At 35.9% G+C, this 23,988-nt stretch overlaps 3 pseudogenes; all 3 read right to left on the reverse strand.

The window, feature by feature from the left end:
* Positions 1 to 1,177: 1,177 nt before the first annotated feature.
* Positions 1,178 to 4,577, reverse strand: LOC132786540 (protein argonaute-3-like; annotated as a pseudogene).
* A 1,313-nt stretch (positions 4,578 to 5,890) lies between these two features.
* Positions 5,891 to 10,310, reverse strand: LOC132786491 (protein argonaute-3-like; annotated as a pseudogene).
* A 3,658-nt stretch (positions 10,311 to 13,968) lies between these two features.
* On the reverse strand, positions 13,969 to 17,712 carry LOC132786467 (protein argonaute-3-like; annotated as a pseudogene).
* Between the last annotated feature and the right edge of the window lie 6,276 nt (positions 17,713 to 23,988).

Below are 23,988 nucleotides of genomic sequence, written 5' to 3' on the forward strand. Positions count from 1 at the left end.
ATACTTTCGACAGTTATTATATTAATAATATCCTTTTACGCTATGGCTATCGAGTATGCAAAATACAGTTTCATTTTTAAAATAAAACAAGTAAGAAAGCTACAGTTGAATGTGCTCGACTGTACGATACCCGACACCTATTTTCAATAAAAGCACAATATTGCGGTATTGTTCTTAAAATATACCCAAATAGTAGTCCATAAAAATACTATAAGTGAGTATTCCAAATGGTATGGTACAAAACTATTTCTTTAATAACTTTGGCAATTTTTATCTGATTGCAAGCAAACTTTGAGGAATTACAAACCCTGTAGTTATTATTGAATATAATAAAATTCGCGACTCTAGCTTTATCACTTGTTATTCAAGTTTTGTCAATTTGTGAAAGCGGAAGTGGGCGCGACAAAAATTCGAAACAAACTTGATCTGCCTGCAAACATAAAAAGTGATGTCGAAAATTTATAGCTTTATCTCTTATAGTCTCTGAGATGTAAGTGTTCATAGGGAGAGACGGACACAGTTATATCGTTTCGGCTGTTGACGCTGATCAATAATATATTATATAATATATAGGCTCAGAGATGCCTCATTATGCATGTTACTTACATTTCCTGCCGGCACAAAGTTATAATATATGTTATGTACTTTTACGCTATGAGTAGCGGGTATAAAAAAAGAAATTTTAAATACAAAAGTCGATTTTACCTGAAAAATTAATCATAGCTAACAGATTGAGAAAGAAAATTTAAATAAAATACAAAACGTACACAAGTTTTGTATTAATTACTCATTAATTTGAACAGATGACCATGTAAAATGTTTGTTTGATACATTTACTCTCGGTTCACAGTAATAATATGCTATGTACGCTATGTTCAGCGTACATACATGTGTATGTATTTATATGTATGCTTCGTATGAATTGCTTATTAATTGAAAGAGATTGTGATGTAAATGTAAAATGCGTTGGTGGACATTAATGTATAAGTTGTTCAATCTAAAGAGTTTTATTTATCAAATCCTATGTATGTAGATAATTTAAAAATTTATTAAAATACTTAATATTTTATCTTGGTGTGTGAATAAAAATTTGATTTCTGCTCTAATTAGCGGTTTGCGCAGTAAACACAATTTTTGTTTGTTTAAGAAAATAGATTAGAAAAATTAAAATGAAAATGAAAAATTACATATGTAATTCATGTGCGCTTTGTGCTTTAATAGATAGATTATATGGTTATGATAAACGTTTATTGATTAGATCTTATAAATAAAATAATTTCTCTGCAAGAGTAGCCGATGTATTACGCTGAACGCTTTGACCAATCAAGTAAGCCATCTTATGAGCGTACTGAAAAACGAAAAAACAAATTAATAAGTTTAACAATGAAATATCGGAAGCTTTCATGACTTGCCATGCAGCACGCTGGAATGTGAACAGTTCCAGGCCAATTATAATATAAAAAGCATAGCTTGTAGCTTAATTTTTGTATTATATCTGGTCCATAATTCGAATCGTCTCGTAGCACAACGAAATGAGTTGGGCTTACAGTTCCTTGTCGGACCGATTGGGAAACCAAGAAGAAATCATACATTTGAGCTCGTGTTATGCCCTTGTCAACTACGGTTCCCGGCGATGGATTTGTATAATTGTTGTTACTTCCCTGAAAATAGTCAGAATGAAAGGCTTCGAAATTTTATGCTAACTTACGTTATTCAATTATTACCGTAAAGAATCGCGTATTTATACGCTTCTGGACAACTATAAACGTTATTTTTATATTTTTGCCACTAATAGCCTCGAATTGGGGAATCTCAAACATGGAGCATAGATTTAATTGACCATCCCCAACGCCATCTCTGAAAGATGTGAAGGATAATAATAATAAGTAACTTCTGAATTTTATCTCATATTTCGTGTAGAAGACTTTGGAGAATAAGATATTTTGATGCTTCTACCCTAATACCTGTAAATTATAACACTGTCCGGAAGGTAACCATTGCGCCGCTTATAGCTCTTCAGAGCACACTCAAAAGCCGAAGTTAGACCATTAACCAACTCTTCTCGTTTGGTTTGCACAACCGCCTTGCTATACCACTGCGTATAGGTTGCGTTTAACGAAGCGACAAATGCTAATATATTTGTAGAATATTAATAAATGTGTATAAACTAATTATTTAACTATACTTACCCGCTACAGAGCTGCTCTTTTGGCTGGGATCATGATACGAATCGATGCCACAAATCATTACTTTTTTTGAATGGAATTTTCACAGACCACAAGGAACCGCCCAATTTGCAGTTCATTTGTAATATAATCTTTTGGACTATCGAGCGATTCTTGCCATCATTCAACAATGTTCTGGCGTTGATTATCTATAATTAAACATTGTAATTACTAATAAGAAGCACACAGGATGTGTGCTATTTTACCTGTGAGGCGACAGGTAATTCAGCACAACAAATCTTTTTAATCGCCGAGTATCTGTCGTCTCTGCTGGTGGGACAAATACAAACAACTATTTGAGTTTCACTGACGATGTTGCGACGTAGAGCATCCACATAAGAGTCTATGCGATCCTGATCCAATTTCAATTTTTTTTGGTTTATTTATGCGCATACCAAATGCGGCACAACATGTCTCCATATGTTTCATGAATGAATTGCAAGCACTTAAATCGTTTTTGTGATATATTAAAAGCCAATTATCTATGTGAACAACATCGAGTAATTCACTGTTGGTTACATCTCGCGAAAAATCAGCATTTGGACCGGCGGATACGGTTTTATTTGCAAAATATATTTGTTCGTCAAGTAGTTTGCGGCCAACGACGCTGACGTTGTTATTGGCTAGCGTCAATCCCCAATTGGCAAGAATTTGCTTTGCCTCGACATTTGTATTCACATTTTTCACGTACTTCTCTAAAGCCAAGATCCGTTGATTTGGCGTAACTCGCGTAACTGCTGCAATGTCGCGCAAAAGTTTTTTATCAGCACGAATATCATCATGGATACCAGTGAAATAGCATAGTTCGGGTATTAAAGAATAACGTATTTCATCTTCATTTTTTTCATATTTCTGTTGTTTTTTGCTTATCAATAACGGCTGTTTGATGTCTTTGATATTAATATTGTGATGTGTCTTGTAATATTCGATATAACTGCAAGATCCGTTGCGTGTTTCAAACATCGATTGTGGATTTTCAGTAAAGCAAATATCATCAATTCTATATGTACGATTATTATATCTGGTAATAATAATGCTACCCAATAAATACATTTTCGCCTGCTCTTGAAAGCAACTCTTATTTTGCAGATAGATGTCAACGAGCTCTTCCAACACGGTCCTTTGGCATAGCAATCGGTGCGATACATCACAGCAAAGCATCAAACCGCCATCGTATTCGTCGACAGCTGTCACATATCCAGGCCATACTTCCAATTTTGCAATAGGTATTATTTTTGGTTGTGTGGGATCAAAGTTTTTGCGATCGAATTTCACATACTTGAGCGTACGCATAATGCGATCAAAAAGAATGTTGTAGAGTTGAATGCAGTCCTTGAGGGACTCTTTCTTCTTGAATAGCAAACGTATTTCGATTTCACCATTTTCCGCAGTTTTGGTAACAAACGTTGTCAATTCTTCTTTGAGCAAAATTGGTAAATATAATAAGGACCCATCAAAGGTCTTTGTGCCGCCAAATTTATCCTTATGCTCGTTTAAGTATTTGATCCTTAAGTGGATTGAATCGACATTGGGACTAAAACGCACTTCGTACAAATAGACTCCCTTGCTGGGATCAGAGTTAAGGCAAATGTAATTGGTTGACACATTAATCTGGTTGCCTGTGAAAAGCAGAAGTATAATGTTAACTAACGCGAATAAAGATTAAAATAAAAAGGTCATCTTAACGGTAAAGAAAAATTGTTAATTAATTAATAATTAATTAATTAAAATTTTTAATTAATTAATTAAAAAAATTGCAAATAAAAAGTTATACCTTTTACGCCATAAATTTGATTTGGTAAAAATAATCCCGGCTTGGTAATGCAAGTCTTAGCATCGGCCACTAAGTTTTGATTGTGATCTGAACCTGATTTTTCCACAGACACTTCGAATTTGCTTGAAGTCGCACCCATGTCAATTCCCTCAGAGGATCCTGTGGTATTTATGCTCTCCACAGGCTGAATTCCTCCGGCCATAATTGTTTGCAAAAAATGGCCACGACCGCGCCCACGTCCAACTGAGATGTTGACATTTTGAAAAGATGATTATGAATTGAATATAATTTTTGTAATAACATTGCTAAAAAATTGCAAATAAAAAGTTATACCTTTTACGCCATAAATTTGATTTGGTAAAAATAATCCCGGCTTGGTAATGCAAGTCTTAGCATCGGCCACTAAGTTTTGATTGTGATCTGAACCTGATTTTTCCACAGACACTTCGAATTTGCTTGAAGTCGCACCCATGTCAATTCCCTCATAGGATCCTGTGGTATTTATACTCTCCACAGGCTGAATTCCTCCGGCCATAATTGTTTGCATAAAATGGCCACGACCGCGCCCACGTCCAACTGAGATGTTGATTTGATTGCGATCAGATAAAAATTGTGGGAGGTATTAAATAAATACTTTTGTGTGGGCATTATTATATAATAAAATGAATTATGAATTGAATATTTTTAAGATTATTCGTCTTTATGATAGACGCGCATGACTATAGAATCTCGACTTTTGACGCTAATCAAGAATATTATATATGTATATATTTACTTTCTGCCTCTTAGATCCATATACTTTCGACAGTTATTATATTAATAATATCCTTTTACGCTATGGCTATCGAGTATGCAAAATACAGTTTCATTTTTAAAATAAAACAAGTAAGAAAGCTACAGTTGAATGTGCTCGACTGTACGATACCCGACACCTATTTTCAATAAAAGCACAATATTGCGGTATTGTTCTTAAAATATACCCAAATAGTAGTCCATAAAAATACTATAAGTGAGTATTCCAAATGGTATGGTACAAAACTATTTCTTTAATAACTTTGGCAATTTTATCTGATTGCAAGCAAACTTTGAGGAATTACAAACCCTGTAGTTATTATTGAATATAATAAAATTCGCGACTCTAGCTTTATCACTTGTTATTCAAGTTTTGTCAATTTGTGAAAGCGGAAGTGGGCGCGACAAAAATTCGAAACAAACTTGATCTGCCTGCAAACATAAAAAGTGATGTCGAAAATTTATAGCTTTATCTCTTATAGTCTCTGAGATGTAAGTGTTCATAGGGAGAGACGGACACAGTTATATCGTTTCGGCTGTTGACGCTGATCAATAATATATTATATAATATATAGGCTCAGAGATGCCTCATTATGCATGTTACTTACATTTCCTGCCGGCACAAAGTTATAATATATGTTATGTACTTTTACGCTATGAGTAGCGGGTATAAAAAAGAAATTTTAAATACAAAAGTCGATTTTACCTGAAAAATTAATCATAGCTAACAGATTGAGAAAGAAAATTTAAATAAAATACAAAACGTACACAAGTTTTGTATTAATTACTCATTAATTTGAACAGATGACCATGTAAAATGTTTGTTTGATACATTTACTCTCGGTTCACAGTAATAATATGCTATGTACGCTATGTTCAGCGTACATACATGTGTATGTATTTATATGTATGCTTCGTATGAATTGCTTATTAATTGAAAGAGATTGTGATGTAAATGTAAAATGCGTTGGTGGACATTAATGTATAAGTTGTTCAATCTAAAGAGTTTTATTTATCAAATCCTATGTATGTAGATAATTTAAAAATTTATTAAAATACTTAATATTTTATCTTGGTGTGTGAATAAAAATTTGATTTCTGCTCTAATTAGCGGTTTGCGCAGTAAACACAATTTTTGTTTGTTTAAGAAAATAGATTAGAAAAATTAAAATGAAAATGAAAAATTACATATGTAATTCATGTGCGCTTTGTGCTTTAATAGATAGATTATATGGTTATGATAAACGTTTATTGATTAGATCTTATAAATAAAATAATTTCTCTGCAAGAGTAGCCGATGTATTACGCTGAACGCTTTGACCAATCAAGTAAGCCATCTTATGAGCGTACTGAAAAACGAAAAAACAAATTAATAAGTTTAACAATGAAATATCGGAAGCTTTCATGACTTGCCATGCAGCACGCTGGAATGTGAACAGTTCCAGGCCAATTATAATATAAAAGCATAGCTTGTAGCTTAATTTTTGTATTATATCTGGTCCATAATTCGAATCGTCTCGTAGCACAACGAAATGAGTTGGGCTTACAGTTCCTTGTCGGACCGATTGGGAAACCAAGAAGAAATCATACATTTGAGCTCGTGTTATGCCCTTGTCAACTACGGTTCCCGGCGATGGATTTGTATAATTGTTGTTACTTCCCTGAAAATAGTCAGAATGAAAGGCTTCGAAATTTTATGCTAACTTACGTTATTCAATTATTACCGTAAAGAATCGCGTATTTATACGCTTCTGGACAACTATAAACGTTATTTTTATATTTTTGCCACTAATAGCCTCGAATTGGGGAATCTCAAACATGGAGCATAGATTTAATTGACCATCCCCAACGCCATCTCTGAAAGATGTGAAGGATAATAATAATAAGTAACTTCTGAATTTTATCTCATATTTCGTGTAGAAGACTTTGGAGAATAAGATATTTTGATGCTTCTACCCTAATACCTGTAAATTATAACACTGTCCGGAAGGTAACCATTGCGCCGCTTATAGCTCTTCAGAGCACACTCAAAAGCCGAAGTTAGACCATTAACCAACTCTTCTCGTTTGGTTTGCACAACCGCCTTGCTATACCACTGCGTATAGGTTGCGTTTAACGAAGCGACAAATGCTAATATATTTGTAGAATATTAATAAATGTGTATAAACTAATTATTTAACTATACTTACCCGCTACAGAGCTGCTCTTTTGGCTGGGATCATGATACGAATCGATGCCACAAATCATTACTTTTTTTGAATGGAATTTTCACAGACCACAAGGAACCGCCCAATTTGCAGTTCATTTGTAATATAATCTTTTGGACTATCGAGCGATTCTTGCCATCATTCAACAATGTTCTGGCGTTGATTATCTATAATTAAACATTGTAATTACTAATAAGAAGCACACAGGATGTGTGCTATTTTACCTGTGAGGCGACAGGTAATTCAGCACAACAAATCTTTTTTAATCGCCGAGTATCTGTCGTCTCTGCTGGTGGGACAAATACAAACAACTATTTGAGTTTCACTGACGATGTTGCGACGTAGAGCATCCACATAAGAGTCTATGCGATCCTGATCCAATTTCAATTTTTGGTTTATTTATGCGCATACCAAATGCGGCACAACATGTCTCCATATGTTTCATGAATGAATTGCAAGCACTTAAATCGTTTTTGTGATATATTAAAAGCCAATTATCTATGTGAACAACATCGAGTAATTCACTGTTGGTTACATCTCGCGAAAAATCAGCATTTGGACCGGCGGATACGGTTTTATTTGCAAAATATATTTGTTCGTCAAGTAGTTTGCGGCCAACGACGCTGACGTTGTTATTGGCTAGCGTCAATCCCCAATTGGCAAGAATTTGCTTTGCCTCGACATTTGTATTCACATTTTTCACGTACTTCTCTAAAGCCAAGATCCGTTGATTTGGCGTAACTCGCGTAACTGCTGCAATGTCGCGCAAAAGTTTTTTATCAGCACGAATATCATCATGGATACCAGTGAAATAGCATAGTTCGGGTATTAAAGAATAACGTATTTCATCTTCATTTTTTTCATATTTCTGTTGTTTTTTGCTTATCAATAACGGCTGTTTGATGTCTTTGATATTAATATTGTGATGTGTCTTGTAATATTCGATATAACTGCAAGATCCGTTGCGTGTTTCAAACATCGATTGTGGATTTTCAGTAAAGCAAATATCATCAATTCTATATGTACGATTATTATATCTGGTAATAATAATGCTACCCAATAAATACATTTTCGCCTGCTCTTGAAAGCAACTCTTATTTTGCAGATAGATGTCAACGAGCTCTTCCAACACGGTCCTTTGGCATAGCAATCGGTGCGATACATCACAGCAAAGCATCAAACCGCCATCGTATTCGTCGACAGCTGTCACATATCCAGGCCATACTTCCAATTTTGCAATAGGTATTATTTTTGGTTGTGTGGGATCAAAGTTTTTGCGATCGAATTTCACATACTTGAGCGTACGCATAATGCGATCAAAAAGAATGTTGTAGAGTTGAATGCAGTCCTTGAGGGACTCTTTCTTCTTGAATAGCAAACGTATTTCGATTTCACCATTTTCCGCAGTTTTGGTAACAAACGTTGTCAATTCTTCTTTGAGCAAAATTGGTAAATATAATAAGGACCCATCAAAGGTCTTTGTGCCGCCAAATTTATCCTTATGCTCGTTTAAGTATTTGATCCTTAAGTGGATTGAATCGACATTGGGACTAAAACGCACTTCGTACAAATAGACTCCCTTGCTGGGATCAGAGTTAAGGCAAATGTAATTGGTTGACACATTAATCTGGTTGCCTGTGAAAAGCAGAAGTATAATGTTAACTAACGCGAATAAAGATTAAAATAAAAAGGTCATCTTAACGGTAAAGAAAAATTGTTAATTAATTAATAATTAATTAATTAAAATTTTTAATTAATTAATTAAAAAAATTGCAAATAAAAAGTTATACCTTTTACGCCATAAATTTGATTTGGTAAAAATAATCCCGGCTTGGTAATGCAAGTCTTAGCATCGGCCACTAAGTTTTGATTGTGATCTGAACCTGATTTTTCCACAGACACTTCGAATTTGCTTGAAGTCGCACCCATGTCAATTCCCTCAGAGGATCCTGTGGTATTTATGCTCTCCACAGGCTGAATTCCTCCGGCCATAATTGTTTGCAAAAAATGGCCACGACCGCGCCCACGTCCAACTGAGATGTTGACATTTTGAAAAGATGATTATGAATTGAATATAATTTTTGTAATAACATTGCTAAAAAATTGCAAATAAAAAGTTATACCTTTTACGCCATAAATTTGATTTGGTAAAAATAATCCCGGCTTGGTAATGCAAGTCTTAGCATCGGCCACTAAGTTTTGATTGTGATCTGAACCTGATTTTTCCACAGACACTTCGAATTTGCTTGAAGTCGCACCCATGTCAATTCCCTCATAGGATCCTGTGGTATTTATACTCTCCACAGGCTGAATTCCTCCGGCCATAATTGTTTGCATAAAATGGCCACGACCGCGCCCACGTCCAACTGAGATGTTGATTTGATTGCGATCAGATAAAAATTGTGGGAGGTATTAAATAAATACTTTTGTGTGGGCATTATTATATAATAAAATGAATTATGAATTGAATATAATTTTTGTAATAACATTGCTAAAAAATTGCAAATAAAAAGTTATACCTTTTACGCCATAAATTTGATTTGGTAAAAATAATCCCGGCTTGGTAATGCAAGTCTTAGCATCGGCCACTAAGTTTTGATTGTGATCTGAACCTGATTTTTCCACAGACACTTCGAATTTGCTTGAAGTCGCACCCATGTCAATTCCCTCAGAGGATCCTATGGTATTTATGCTCTCCACAGGCTGAATTCCTCCGGCCCTAATTGTTTGCAAAAAATTGCCACGACCGCGCCCACGTCCAACTGAGATGTTGACATTTTGAAAAGATGTTGCTAATTCGCTGGAGACATTGTCCTTGGCAACACGCCGATACTCGCCGCTTGATAGCGATTGATTAGCATCCAAGCCGCTATCCTTAATTTGATCGCCAATACTAGCCGAAATTTCGGAAGGCTCATCTTTTTTTTTGAGCAAAGCCAATAAGTTGCCACGACCAGACATGTTCTATACATGCAAAACAAAAACAAATATATGAATTACTTCGACAATTGTCAATAAGAATAACTAACGGACACACACTATCTTCACTTTTGTATTTTCTCACTCTATTTTGCTTTTGACAAATTATATAAACACAATTATATGTACACATGTATAAATTCCTCTTGAATAATAAACTTAGATTTACCTACATATTTTGATACATGTAAATATTACTATACAAAATTTTTCTTACCGTACGAAATAAGTGTGATGTAATCTGCTTTAATAGTACTTTTGCTTTATTTTTTTTTTACAAATCGTAATACAAATTATTCTCGTATGTTATTCTCGAACGACAAATCGGAACTGATTGTTTTCTGAAATGAAAGCTTCAAACTGTTTTATTTGTTACAGTGTGACCACTATCAATATTTTTGAAACATACATTTTTACACCGATTATATATACCAAAACACAGAAACATTATTTCCAAAAAGGAAACATATTGTGTGTTTGTCAACAACATTTTTTCACACTATTCCAGTACCAGTCCCACAGAATCTCCGTTAAAATGTAGAAAATCTCAAGCAACATTATTTATTTTGATACAACCCAAGTCAATGGAAATATGCAGAAATCATTATGATCCTTAAGCCAAACAAGCCAGAAGCTGAACTATCATCCTACCGTCCCATTAGTCTGTTGACAATATTCTCGAAAGTATTTGAAACAAGTAAGAAAGCTACAGTCGAGTGTACTCGACTGTGAGATACCCGCTACCCATTTTGAATAAAAGCAATATATTTTGCGGTATATTTCTCAAAATATACCAAATATACTACTAAAAACCAAAAAAAAATATACCAAATGGTATATTTGGTATATCGATATAGTACCGCATTCAAAATATACCATAGACAGCACAATATACCAGACTGTCGGCCAAAGCAAATTAGACCCCTAGTAAGTAGGCGTTTTTGCCCATACAAAAGTATTTCTTTAATAACTTCGACAATTTTTATCTGATCGCAACCAAATTTTTAGGAATCATAACTACTATAGTAATTATTATATATACCAAAATTCGTAACTCTAGCTTTAAAATTACGCTTGTTATTCGATTTTTTTTATTTGCGGGGGCGGAAGGGGGCGTGGCAAAAATTTGAAACAAACTTGATCTGCGTGCAAACATAACAAATGTTGTCGAAAAAAAATTATAGCTCTATCTCTTATAGTCTCTGAGATCTAGGTGTTCATACGGACAGACGGACGGACACACAGACGGACAGACACACAGACGGACAGACGGACATGGCTAGATCGTCTCGGCTGTTGAAGCTGATCAAGAATATATATACTTTATAGGGTCGGAGATGCCTCCTTCTGCCTGTTACATACATTTCCTGCCGGCACAAAGTTATAATACCCTTCTACCCTATGGGTAGCGGGTATAAAAATACTACTTAAGAGGATGTTGCCAATTTTGGACGAACTTGCCATCATTCCTAAATATCAATTCGGATTTAGAAGAGGCCACGGCATCACTGAACAATGTCACAGGGTTATTAATGAAATTGTATATGCACTTGAGAACAAAAAATTCTGTACTGGTACGTTTCTTGATGTTCAACAAGCGTTTGATCGTGTTTGGCACAATGGGTTGCTCATCACGATAAAGAATTGGCTACCTGCCCCATACTATCTATTACTGAGATCCTACTTGTCGAAGAGATGCTTCTACGTTCAGCAGAGAAATGATACGTCAACACTATTTCTCATAAACGCAGGCGTTCCTCAAGGGAGTGTACTGGGACTAGAGGTGGGCACGGGCCGGGCTTTTTTTCGTGGCCCGTGCCCACGTGAGGCATGTCTTAGACGTTGCTTAGCAGATGGCGATCTGTGGAATTGCCACTCTCGACGTAAGCGTCGCTTTTCGAGGACGAGCTGCTTTGTAGATTTGTCTTCTTTCGATTGCTTTGTGTATTTACGGTTTGAGGTGTTGAAGCTTGGGCTGCAGAGACAAGTACAGACTCCAGTGAATTAACAAAGCTGTCTACGTCGGCTTCATTATTGAGATGGGGACTTAGCTCAATGTGTGAGCTTATATACTTTCTATACTTAATTAGTTTTCTGTGTGGTCAATTTTAGTGATTGTTCCAATGTTCCTGGATGCCGGAGTAGAATAAACAGTATAGGCGAGTGGTCAGATGAAAGATCCGAAAGGCATTCGGCGCTTATCAGATTTTTTTTGAATGTTTTTGGTAATCGCAAAGTCTATTAAATCGGGCAGTTTCTTTGGGTCTGCCGGCCAGTATGTTGGTGTGCCAGGAGAAACATAGTCGAGCTTGTTCTTGGCGTTGATAATGGCATTGTAGAGCTGCTTTCCTTTTGGAGTCACGAGACGAGATCCCCAGTGTGTGTGCTTGGCATTGTAGTCTCCTGCTGCTATGAAGTGGTCTCCTAGTGAGTTGAAAAACTGCATAAACTCATCTTCAGCTATAGTGAAGCGAGGGGGGCAGTATACGGCGGCTAGTGTAAGTTCGTTGCCGGTATTTAGCTTTATATTTATAGATGTGGCCTGTAGGTTGTTTTTTAGCAAATTTGTTATGATAGTAGTGCTTAATACGGCTTCTGATTAGAATTCCAGTCCCACCATGTGCTTTACCGTCTGGATGATTTGTTCCGTAGAAAGTATATCCTCGTAGATGAAAATTGTATTTGTTTGTAAGGTGTGTTTCTGAAAGCAGCATTACGTCGATTTGATTGTCGAGTAGGAATTGAGCTAACTCAAGTTTATGCTGTGAAACGCCGTTAGCGTTCCACGTAGAGATCCGTATGGGAGTCATTATTTGGATTGTTGTGAAACCAGCATTTGAATCAATAGATTTTGGTTTCGCATTAAATCTTGCATAGTTGTGCGCATGAATGACATAAATTCTGTAAGGCTTTGTTGTAAGCTGCATATCATAGCTTCGAAGTTGCTTTTTGGCTGCTCCGGCGATTGATGTTGCTGAGCCATGTTCGGTTCTTGGTGTGCTGATTGCAGAAATGACCTTTTTGAGGCAGGGATAGCCGGTCCTGATTTTAAAGCGCTTGCGTATGTCACACTTTTGTCAGAGTTAATAGGTCCTAGTGAGGACCTTCTCAGTCGAGAAGAAGACTTCAGGGTTTGATCTGGAGACTTTCAACGTTTTATTTTGGGTGCGGGCGGTAATTCCTTTTTGATGGATGCGGCTTTTGAGATCCTTATAAACTGGGCAACCTCTATAGTTAGCAGTGTGAACATAAAAAGTGATGTCGAAAATTTATAGCTTTATCTCTTATAGTCTCTGAGATGTAAGTGTTCATACGGAGAGACGGACACAGTTATATCGTCTCGGCTGTTGACGCTGATCAATAATATATTATATAATATATAGGCTCAGAGATGCCTCATTATGCATGTTACTTACATTTCCTGCCGGCACAAAGTTATAATATATGTTATGTACTTTTACGCTATGAGTAGCGGGTATAAAAAAGAAATTTTAAATACAAAAGTCGATTTTACCTGAAAAATTAATCATAGCTAACAGATTGAGAAAGAAAATTTAAATAAAATACAAAACGTACACAAGTTTTGTATTAATTACTCATTAATTTGAACAGATGACCATGTAAAATGTTTGTTTGATACATTTACTCTCGGTTCACAGTAATAATATGCTATGTACGCTATGTTCAGCGTACATACATGTGTATGTATTTATATGTATGCTTCGTATGAATTGCTTATTAATTGAAAGAGATTGTGATGTAAATGTAAAATGCGTTGGTGGACATTAATGTATAAGTTGTTCAATCTAAAGAGTTTTATTTATCAAATCCTATGTATGTAGATAATTTAAAAATTTATTAAAATACTTAATATTTTATCTTGGTGTGTGAATAAAAATTTGATTTCTGCTCTAATTAGCGGTTTGCGCAGTAAACACAATTTTTGTTTGTTTAAGAAAATAGATTAGAAAAATTAAAATGAAAATGAAAAATTACATATGTAATTCATGTGCGCTTTGTGCTTTAATAGATAGATTATATGGTTATGATAAACGTTTATTGATTAGATCTTATAAATAAAATAATTTCTCTGCAAGAGTAGCCGATGTATTACGCTGAACGCTTTGACCAATCAAGTAAGCCATCTTATGAGCGTACTGAAAAACGAAAAAACAAATTAATAAGTTTAACAATGAAATATCGGAAGCTTTCATGACTTGCCATGCAGCACGCTGGAATGTGAACAGTTCCAGGCCAATTATAATATAAAAGCATAGCTTGTAGCTTAATTTTTGTATTATATCTGGTCCATAATTCGAATCGTCTCGTAGCACAACGAAATGAGTTGGGCTTACAGTTCCTTGTCGGACCGATTGGGAAACCAAGAAGAAATCATACATTTGAGCTCGTGTTATGCCCTTGTCAACTACGGTTCCCGGCGATGGATTTGTATAATTGTTGTTACTTCCCTGAAAATAGTCAGAATGAAAGGCTTCGAAATTTTATGCTAACTTACGTTATTCAATTATTACCGTAAAGAATCGCGTATTTATACGCTTCTGGACAACTATAAACGTTATTTTTATATTTTTGCCACTAATAGCCTCGAATTGGGGAATCTCAAACATGGAGCATAGATTTAATTGACCATCCCCAACGCCATCTCTGAAAGATGTGAAGGATAATAATAATAAGTAACTTCTGAATTTTATCTCATATTTCGTGTAGAAGACTTTTGGAGAATAAGATATTTTGATGCTTCTACCCTAATACCTGTAAATTATAACACTGTCCGGAAGGTAACCATTGCGCCGCTTATAGCTCTTCAGAGCACACTCAAAAGCCGAAGTTAGACCATTAACCAACTCTTCTCGTTTGGTTTGCACAACCGCCTTGCTATACCACTGCGTATAGGTTGCGTTTAACGAAGCGACAAATGCTAATATATTTGTAGAATATTAATAAATGTGTATAAACTAATTATTTAACTATACTTACCCGCTACAGAGCTGCTCTTTTGGCTGGGATCATGATACGAATCGATGCCACAAATCATTACTTTTTTGAATGGAATTTTCACAGACCACAAGGAACCGCCCAATTTGCAGTTCATTTGTAATATAATCTTTTGGACTATCGAGCGATTCTTGCCATCATTCAACAATGTTCTGGCGTTGATTATCTATAATTAAACATTGTAATTACTAATAAGAAGCACACAGGATGTGTGCTATTTTACCTGTGAGGCGACAGGTAATTCAGCACAACAAATCTTTTTAATCGCCGAGTATCTGTCGTCTCTGCTGGTGGGACAAATACAAACAACTAGTTGAGTTTCACTGACGATGTTGCGACGTAGAGCATCCACATAAGAGTCTATGCGATCCTGATCCAATGTCAATGTCTTTGGTTTATTTATGCGCATACCAAATGCGGCACAACATGTCTCCATATGTTTCATGAATGAATTGCAAGCCCTGAAATCGTTTTTGTGATATATCAAAAGCCAATTATCTATGTGAACAACATCGAGTAATTCACTGTTGGTTACATCTCGCGAAAAATCAGCATTTGGACCGGCGGATACTGTTTTATTTGCAAAATATATTTGTTCGTCAAGTAGTTTGCGGCCAACGACGCTGACGTTGTTATTGGCTAGCGTCAATCCCCAATTGGCAAGAATTTGCTTTGCCTCGACATTTGTATTCACATTTTTCACGTACTTCTCTAAAGCCAAGATCCGTTGATTTGGCGTAACTCGCGTAACTGCTGCAATGTCGCGCAAAAGTTTTTTATCAGCACGAATATCATCATGGATGCCAGTGAAATAGCATAGTTCGGGTATTAAAGAATAACGTATTTCATCTTCATTTTTTTCATATTTCTGTTGTTTTTTGCTTATCAATAACGGCTGTTTGATGTCTTTGATATTAATATTGTGATGTGTCTTGTAATATTCGATATAACTGCAAGATCCGTTGCGTGTTTCAAACATCGATTGTGGATTTTCAGTAAAGCAAATATCATCAATTCTATATGTACGATTATTATATCTGGTAATAATAATGCTACCCAATAAATACATTTTCGCCTGCTCTTGAAAGCAACTCTTATTTTGCAGATAGATGTCAACGAGCTCTTCCAACACGGTCCTTTGGCATAGCAATCGGTGCGATACATCACAGCAAAGCATCAAACCGCCATCGTATTCGTCGACAGCTGTCACATATCCAGGCCATACTTCTAATTTTGCAATAGGTATTATTTTTGGTTGTGTGGGATCAAAGTTTTTGCGATCGAACTTCACATACTTGAGCGTACGCATAATGCGATCAAAAAGAATGTTGTAGAGTTGAATGCAGTCCTTGAGGGACTCTTTCTTCTTGAATAGCAATCGTATTTCGATTTCACCATTTTCCGCAGTTTTGGTAACAAAAGTTGTCAATTCTTCTTTGAGCAAAATTGGTAAATATAATAAGCAACCATCAAAGGTCTTTGTGCCGCCAAATTTATCCTTATGCTCGTTTAAGTATTTGATCCTTAAGTGGATTGAATCGACATTGGGATTAAAGCGGACTTCGTACAAATAGACTCCCTTGCTGGGATCAGAGTTAAGGCAAATGTAATTGGTTGACACATTAATCTGGTTGCCTGTGAAAAGCAGAAGTATAATGTTATATAACGCGAATAAAGATTAAAATAAAAAGGTCATCTTAACGGTAAAGAAAAATTGTTAATTAATTAATAATTAATTAATTAAAAAAATTGCAAATAAAAAGTTATACCTTTTACGCCATAAATTTGATTTGGTAAAAATAATCCCGGCTTGGTAATGCAAGTCTTAGCATCGGCCACTAAGTTTTGATTTTGATCTGAACCTGATTTTTCCACAGACACTTCGAATTTGCTTGAAGTCGCACCCATGTCAATTCCCTCAGAGGATCCTATGGTATTTATGCTCTCCACAGGCTGAATTCCTCCGGCCATAATTGTTTGCATAAAATGGCCACGACCGCGCCCACGTCCAACTGAGATGTTGATTTGATTGCGATCAGATAAAAATTGTGGGAGGTATTAAATAAATACTTTTGTGTGGGCATTATTATATAATAAAATGAATTATGAATTGAATATAATTTTTGTAATAACATTGCTAAAAAATTGCAAATAAAAAGTTATACCTTTTACGCCATAAATTTGATTTGGCAAAAATAATCCCGGCTTGGTAATGCAAGTCTTAGCATCGGCCACTAAGTTTTGATTGTGATCTGAACCTGATTTTTCCACAGACACTTCGAATTTGCTTGAAGTCGCACCCATGTCAATTCCCTCAGAGGATCCTATGGTATTTATGCTCTCCACAGGCTGAATTCCTCCGGCCATAATTGTTTGCAAAAAATGGCCACGACCGCGCCCACGTCCAACTGAGATGTTGACATTTTGAAAAGATGTTGCTAATTCGCTGGCGACATTGTCCCTGGCAACACGCCGATACTCGCCGCTTGATAGCGATTGATTAGCATCCAAGCCGCTATCCTTAATTTGATCGCCAATACTAGCCGAAATTTCGGAAGGCTCATCTTTTTTTTTGAACAAAGACAATAAGCTGCCACGACCAGACATGTTCTATACATGCAAAACAAAAACAAAAATATGAATTACTTCGACAATTGTCAATAAGAATAACTTACGGACACACACTATCTTCACTTTTGTATTTTCTCACTCTATTTTGCTTTTCTGCTTTTGCTTTTATGTACACATGTAGAAATTCCTCTACAAATTATATAGTTAGTTTTCCTTCGATTTACAAAATGGCGGCAAGCCACGATTTTTTTGCGTAGTGAGAATGACAAAATGCAATTACAATGTTTACCAAAAGCACATGTGCGTGTTTTCATGAACAAACTGGTAATTGAATAATAAACTTAGATTTACCTACATATTTTGCTACATGTAAATATTACTATACAAAATTTTTCTTACCGTACGAAATAAGTGTGATGTAATCTGCTTGAATAGTACTTTTGCTTTAATTTTTTTTTACAAATCGTAATAAAAATTATTCTCGTATGTTATTCTCGAACAACAAATCGGAACTGATTGTTTTCTGAAATGAAAGCTTCAAACTGTTTTATTTGTTACAGTGTGACCACTATCAATATTTTTGAAACATACATTTTTACACCGATTATATATACCAAAACACAGAAACATTATTTCCAAAAAGGAAACATATTGTGTGTTTGTCAACAACATTTGTTCACACTATTCCAGTACCAGTCCCACAGAATCTCCGTTAAAATGTAGAAAATCTCAAGCAACATTATTTATTTTGATACAACCCAAGTCAATGGAAATGTGCAGAAATCATTATGATCCTTAAGCCAAACAAGCCAGAAGCTGAACTATCATCCTACCGTCCCATTAGTCTGTTGACAATATTCTCGAAAGTATTTGAAAAAATACTACTTAAGAGGATGTTGCCAATTTTGGACGAACTTGCCATCATTCCTAAATATCAATTCGGATTTAGAAGAGGCCACGGCACCACTGAACAATGTCACAGGGTTATTAATGAAATTGTATATGCACTTGAGAACAAAAAATTCTGTACTGGTACGTTTCTTGATGTTCAACAAGCGTTTGATCGTGTTTGGCACAATGGGTTGCTCATCAAGATAAAGAATTGGCTACCTGCCCCATACTATCTATTACTGAGATCCTACTTGTCGAAGAGATGCTTCTACGTTCAGCAGAGAAATGATACGTCAACACTATTTCTCATAAACGCAGGCGTTCCTCAAGGGAGTGTACTGGGACTAGAGGTGGGCACGGGCCGGGCTTTTTTTCGTGGCCCGCGGGCTTACACAGGCCCGGAGCGGGTTCGGGCGGGCCCGGGCCTTAAAATTAAGATTCGTACGGGCTTCGTGCGGGCCCGGGCCTTAGCAAAAAGGCCCGGCCCGTAAAAACCCGAAATAGGCCCGAAAAAAATTTTGATTTGATCGAATTAGAACCGCCATTTGTCGCATTTTAATTGCTTATCGATGCTACTATTAATTTGCATATACAATATTTTATTTGTTTGCACACCACTAATTCAAAATTGGCGGCTTATTGTGAAATTAGCAAATCTGTGAAAAATAAAAATGTCGCGACAAACAATTCAGGACGCTGTAAATAAAAAAAGTGAATGTGTAAAATTTATACAAAGTGAAAAGGGCAGGAGTGAAGTGTGCAAGCTTTTCGATTGCGTTAATTATAATGACAATAATGTTTTCTTATATGTGTAAATAAGTTTCGTGCAGGCCCGGGCCGGGCCCGGGCCTTGATGAAAATGTTTCGTGTTCGGCCGGGCCGGGCCTCTCAAAAAAGAGTTTGTTTTCGTGCGTGCCCGGGCCTCAAAATACAGGCCCGCGCCCACCTCTAACTGGGACCAGTCCTCTACACTCTATACACGGCAGATATGCCAACAACAAACAACTGCACCATTGCAACATATGCTGACGATACAGCCATTCTGGCAACAAGCTCTTCTCGAGACGAAGCATCTCAACTGTTGCAAAGTGAGCTCAGTCTGATTGAAGCCTTTTTTTTTCGCTGGAAAATTAAAATTAATTCCCTGGAGTCTGTCCAAATAACTTTTGCACTAAGACCAGGAAGATGCCCAAATGTAACACTTTACGGCTCAGCAATTCCAGAAGATACCTGTGTGAAGTATCTTGGCATGCACCTCGACCGCAGACTAACATGGAAACCGCACTTAAAAGCGAAATGTCAACAGCTCAAAATAAAACAAGTAAGAAAGTTACAGTCGAGTGTGCTCGACTGTGAGATACCCGCTACCCATTTTAATAAAGGCAAAATATTGCGGTATCATTTTGAAAATATACCGAAAATACTTAAAAAATACTAAAAATATACCAAATGGTATGTTTGGTATATCAATATAGTACCGCATTCAAAATATACCATAGACGGCTCAATATACCAGATTGTCAGCCAAAGTAACTAAGACCCTTATAAGTAGGCGTTTTTGCCCATACAAAAGTATTTCTTTTATAACTTCGACAATTTTTATCTGATCGTAACCAAATTTTCAGGAATCATAACTACTATAGTTATTATTATATATACCAAAAATTTGCAACTCTAGCTTTAAAATTACGCTTGTTATTCGATTTTTTTATTTGCGGGGCGGAAGTGGGCGTGGCAAAATTTGAAACAAACTTGATCTGCGTGCAAACATAACAAATGCTGTCGAAAAAAAATTATAGCTCTATCTCTCGTAGTCTCTGAGATCTAGGTGTTCATACGGACAGACGGACGGACACACAGACACACAGACACACAGACGGACATGGCTAGATCGTCTCGGCTGTTGACGCTGATCATGAATATATATACTTTATAGGGTCGGAGATGCCCCCTTTTACCTGTTACATACATTTCCTGTCGGCACAAAGTTATAATACCCTTCTACCCTATGGGTAGCGGGTATAAACACTGAAAATGTCCTGGTTACTAAGTAGAAAATCAGCGGGGAACAACTAGCAATTCAAATATTGAAATACTTCAGCGCTACCAATCAAAAACATTGCGACAAATTGTTAATGCTCCATTTTATGTAACCAATGCAAATATTCACAGAGATTTAAATATTCCAACTATAAAAGAAGAGATAAAGAAATATAGTAAGAAATCTACAGACAGACTTTACAATCATGAAAATAATTTAGCCCTAGGTCTTTTAGACAATAGCTCAACTGTTAGAAGACTTAAAAGATTTCACATTCTTGATATCCCTGAAAGGTAAATTTTAAGTAAACAAGAAGTTATAATTAATAGCAGGTTTCACTGGAAATCTGCTTGTTGTTCAATATATGAAATCGTGATCTATTTTTATCAGTCTAACCCAATACAATGGAGGAACACGAAATAGAACACTTGCCATTTGCATGAATTCATTCTAATTAGAACGCGCCACTTGTAAATATCACACGGAATGTTTGCGATTAATTTGTGTTTATCAATTTGTTGTACAAACATAAAGATTACTTGGCAGCTTCGACAACAGAGCCTATTCTTTTGGTGTACTGAGTATAATACTAAAAATTCATTTAAAAGGAATGTTTTTAATAAAATACTTAGTGCCATCAAATCTTTATTGGCAAGTCGAAGACAACATTTGATTTAGAATTGTTTTCTACCAAGTGCATTCTGTAAAAAAGCTCAACACAATTTCATGGCATTTAGACTAGAGCGAGCGACATAGAGAGATTTCTGAAAGCGAGATAGCAAGCGGGATGATGTGACGTAAATTAAATTAGTGTCAAAAGAGCATTGTGAGCGAGCGTGAGTGAGTGTCTGTGCGTGCCTGACACGGCCAGCAAACATAATGACCACCAACCAGCAAAGGAGGCAACAGCAAGCAGCAACAACAACAGGAAAGAGGCACGAGGACACTGACTGAGGCGAACGCAAACGCAAAAATTGTATGCAAATTATGCTTGACATTGTTTCAGCATACTTTTTGGCGTGCGAGCCAAGACAAAAGCTGACATTTAGCCCAAGGAGAAACACACACAGGCAAAAGAGACACCGCGCCATCATGCCAAGGCAAAAACTCTGTATATGATGTGCTTGGATGTGTGTGTGTGAGTGTGCGTGTGTTTGTGTGCAGCCGGTTGAAACTTTGTGACATTTTTTGGCGCGCACAGCGGAAACGTGCAAAACTGGCAAATTTATAATGAGCCACGGGTTCAACGCTGCGTGGCTGCCAACGGCATTTTTCTCCTGGTCTGCTAAGCACTAAGCGCATTTGTCGCTGGATTTTGCTTCAAAGACGTCTTCAAAAGGTTTCAAAGCGTCAAAATTTGTTTAGCTCTGCGCAGCTTGTGGCTAATACCTGAAAATGCTTTTAGAGTTTCATATTTTGATTTATTGGCTAGCACACACACACACTTTCGCACACATACACAGACATTGCCACATACTATATTTGTGCGCATTCACACATAAATTTTGAAGAGTATTGCATAACCATTTGCATTTCGAACATGCCATGACTGAGCACACAAATTGATGTATGGCACCTGAACCTGTTACACGCTTTCGTTCTCTTTTTTTCTGCGGTCTCCTATTACATACTCTTTCTCTTTCTCTCTCTCTCTCTCTGTCTAGTTCTATGCTAGCACCTCTAGTTGGCAGCGGTTCCATCGACGCGTCGTTCACGTCATTTCAGCACAATTTATTACATTATTGATATTAAATGCCATCGGGCCGGGTCTGCATTTAAATTTAAATTTAAATTCGAATGTTTAACAGGAATGTTTCCAGAGTGCCTGTTGGCATTGTTTAACGCCCATTCGGCAACGAAATTGATTTTCACGCATAATAAATGCATTTCCGCGCTTAATTGCGATAACGCAGCATCTTCAATCAATAAATAAGTTAAAAACAGCATTCGCAATGCATTCGCTGCAATAAGTGTTTGTATGAATGCTATTTGCTATGAAAGAGAACAAATGAATTCATGATTTTATTTTATACTGATAACCTGATTTTAGTTAAATGACCACAGTTAAAATATATATACAAAGTTCTTATAACCTGATTTAAGTTAAATTATCACATCAAATCTATGTATATATTGAAAGTGGTTTATTCTCATTGACTTACCAATAATAATAATAATAAATATTAACAAAGAGAAAGCGATATGAGGCTGAATATTTGAAATCGTCATATATGTCTATATATAAATATTTTCATTGCATTTTCAATTAATACAATTTCAAATTTTAAGTTAAAACAAACTCTAGATAGGAAAGTTAAGTATACGTAAAATTCATTGATAAGAACTAAGTGACTTATTACGCGTAGTTTATTGATAAGAAAAAAATGTTTATCAACCTAATATAGAATGCACTTCGGTAACTTATTCCGCATTTGTTTATATTACACAAGCCATAACAATGTGTCAACTTGTTCACAGCAATTTTTTTGAAGGTCGTCACAAAAATAGTTCGATAAGCTCGTTTTGATGGTAACACTTTAATATTCTATTCAGCATTATAACAATAGATTAGATTATATTTGTTTTTGACCTATCTCAAGCGTCGTATTTCATAAAAACACTTGATTTTACAATTTGTATGGTCACTTATAAACAGAGAGCCATATCAAAACAGTATTTAATTTGTATAGTCATTTATAAACAGAGAGACATACGATTATCTTTCATACTTGAGTTTCTCAAACCTGCTCGATCCAACTTGTTTGATCGACGGAGACTCTCTCGAAATACAAATGCCGCTTATCAATTCCATATTCGTTACTCATTGTGACTTAGCTATTATCACAGAATTGTGCCATCACGCGGCAGTTTTTGTTCGTTTACATTTTTTTAGCCCGTCATGCTTAACACTAAACACTTTTTGTTGATAATCATTTCAAAAGAAAGTGTAAAAGAAGGATCACTAACCTATGCCAATTATAAATAGATTTTTTTTATTAAGAAGATATTTTTTTTTTTTTAATAATCATATTATTTTCGTATGGAATATTATACTTTTCATTGGTTCTATGTGCCATGGGACAAATATACATTAATTTCCTTCTGCTAATTTGTCAGCTTGAAAATCAATGACAATCTTCAGTAGAGTATTTGTAAGGCACTTTTAAGGCATCTATTGTTGTCATACCCACTTGCCACGCTTTGGCAAGAATATACAATTTAAAATTGCTGATTCACAGTGAGTGTTTGTTAAAATCGAGGTGTAGACCCCATAGGAAAACAGCCAACTGCGCAGGTCGCTTATAATTATCAGTTGCGTTTTTGTTGTGTTATATTATATTTAATATGTTCGGCTATACTACTCGACGTGATAAGAATCCATCTCAATTGCATTTGAATGTGTTCGGAACGCTGTAAGCGTAGTCGGTAACGGTTAGCGATAAAATGGAATTGCAAATACGTCTATAAAATCGCCTCAAGCTTTGGAAGGGT

This window comes from Drosophila nasuta, chromosome 2R (genome assembly GCF_023558535.2).
Source record: "Drosophila nasuta strain 15112-1781.00 chromosome 2R, ASM2355853v1, whole genome shotgun sequence".
Taxonomy (NCBI): domain Eukaryota; kingdom Metazoa; phylum Arthropoda; class Insecta; order Diptera; family Drosophilidae; genus Drosophila; species Drosophila nasuta.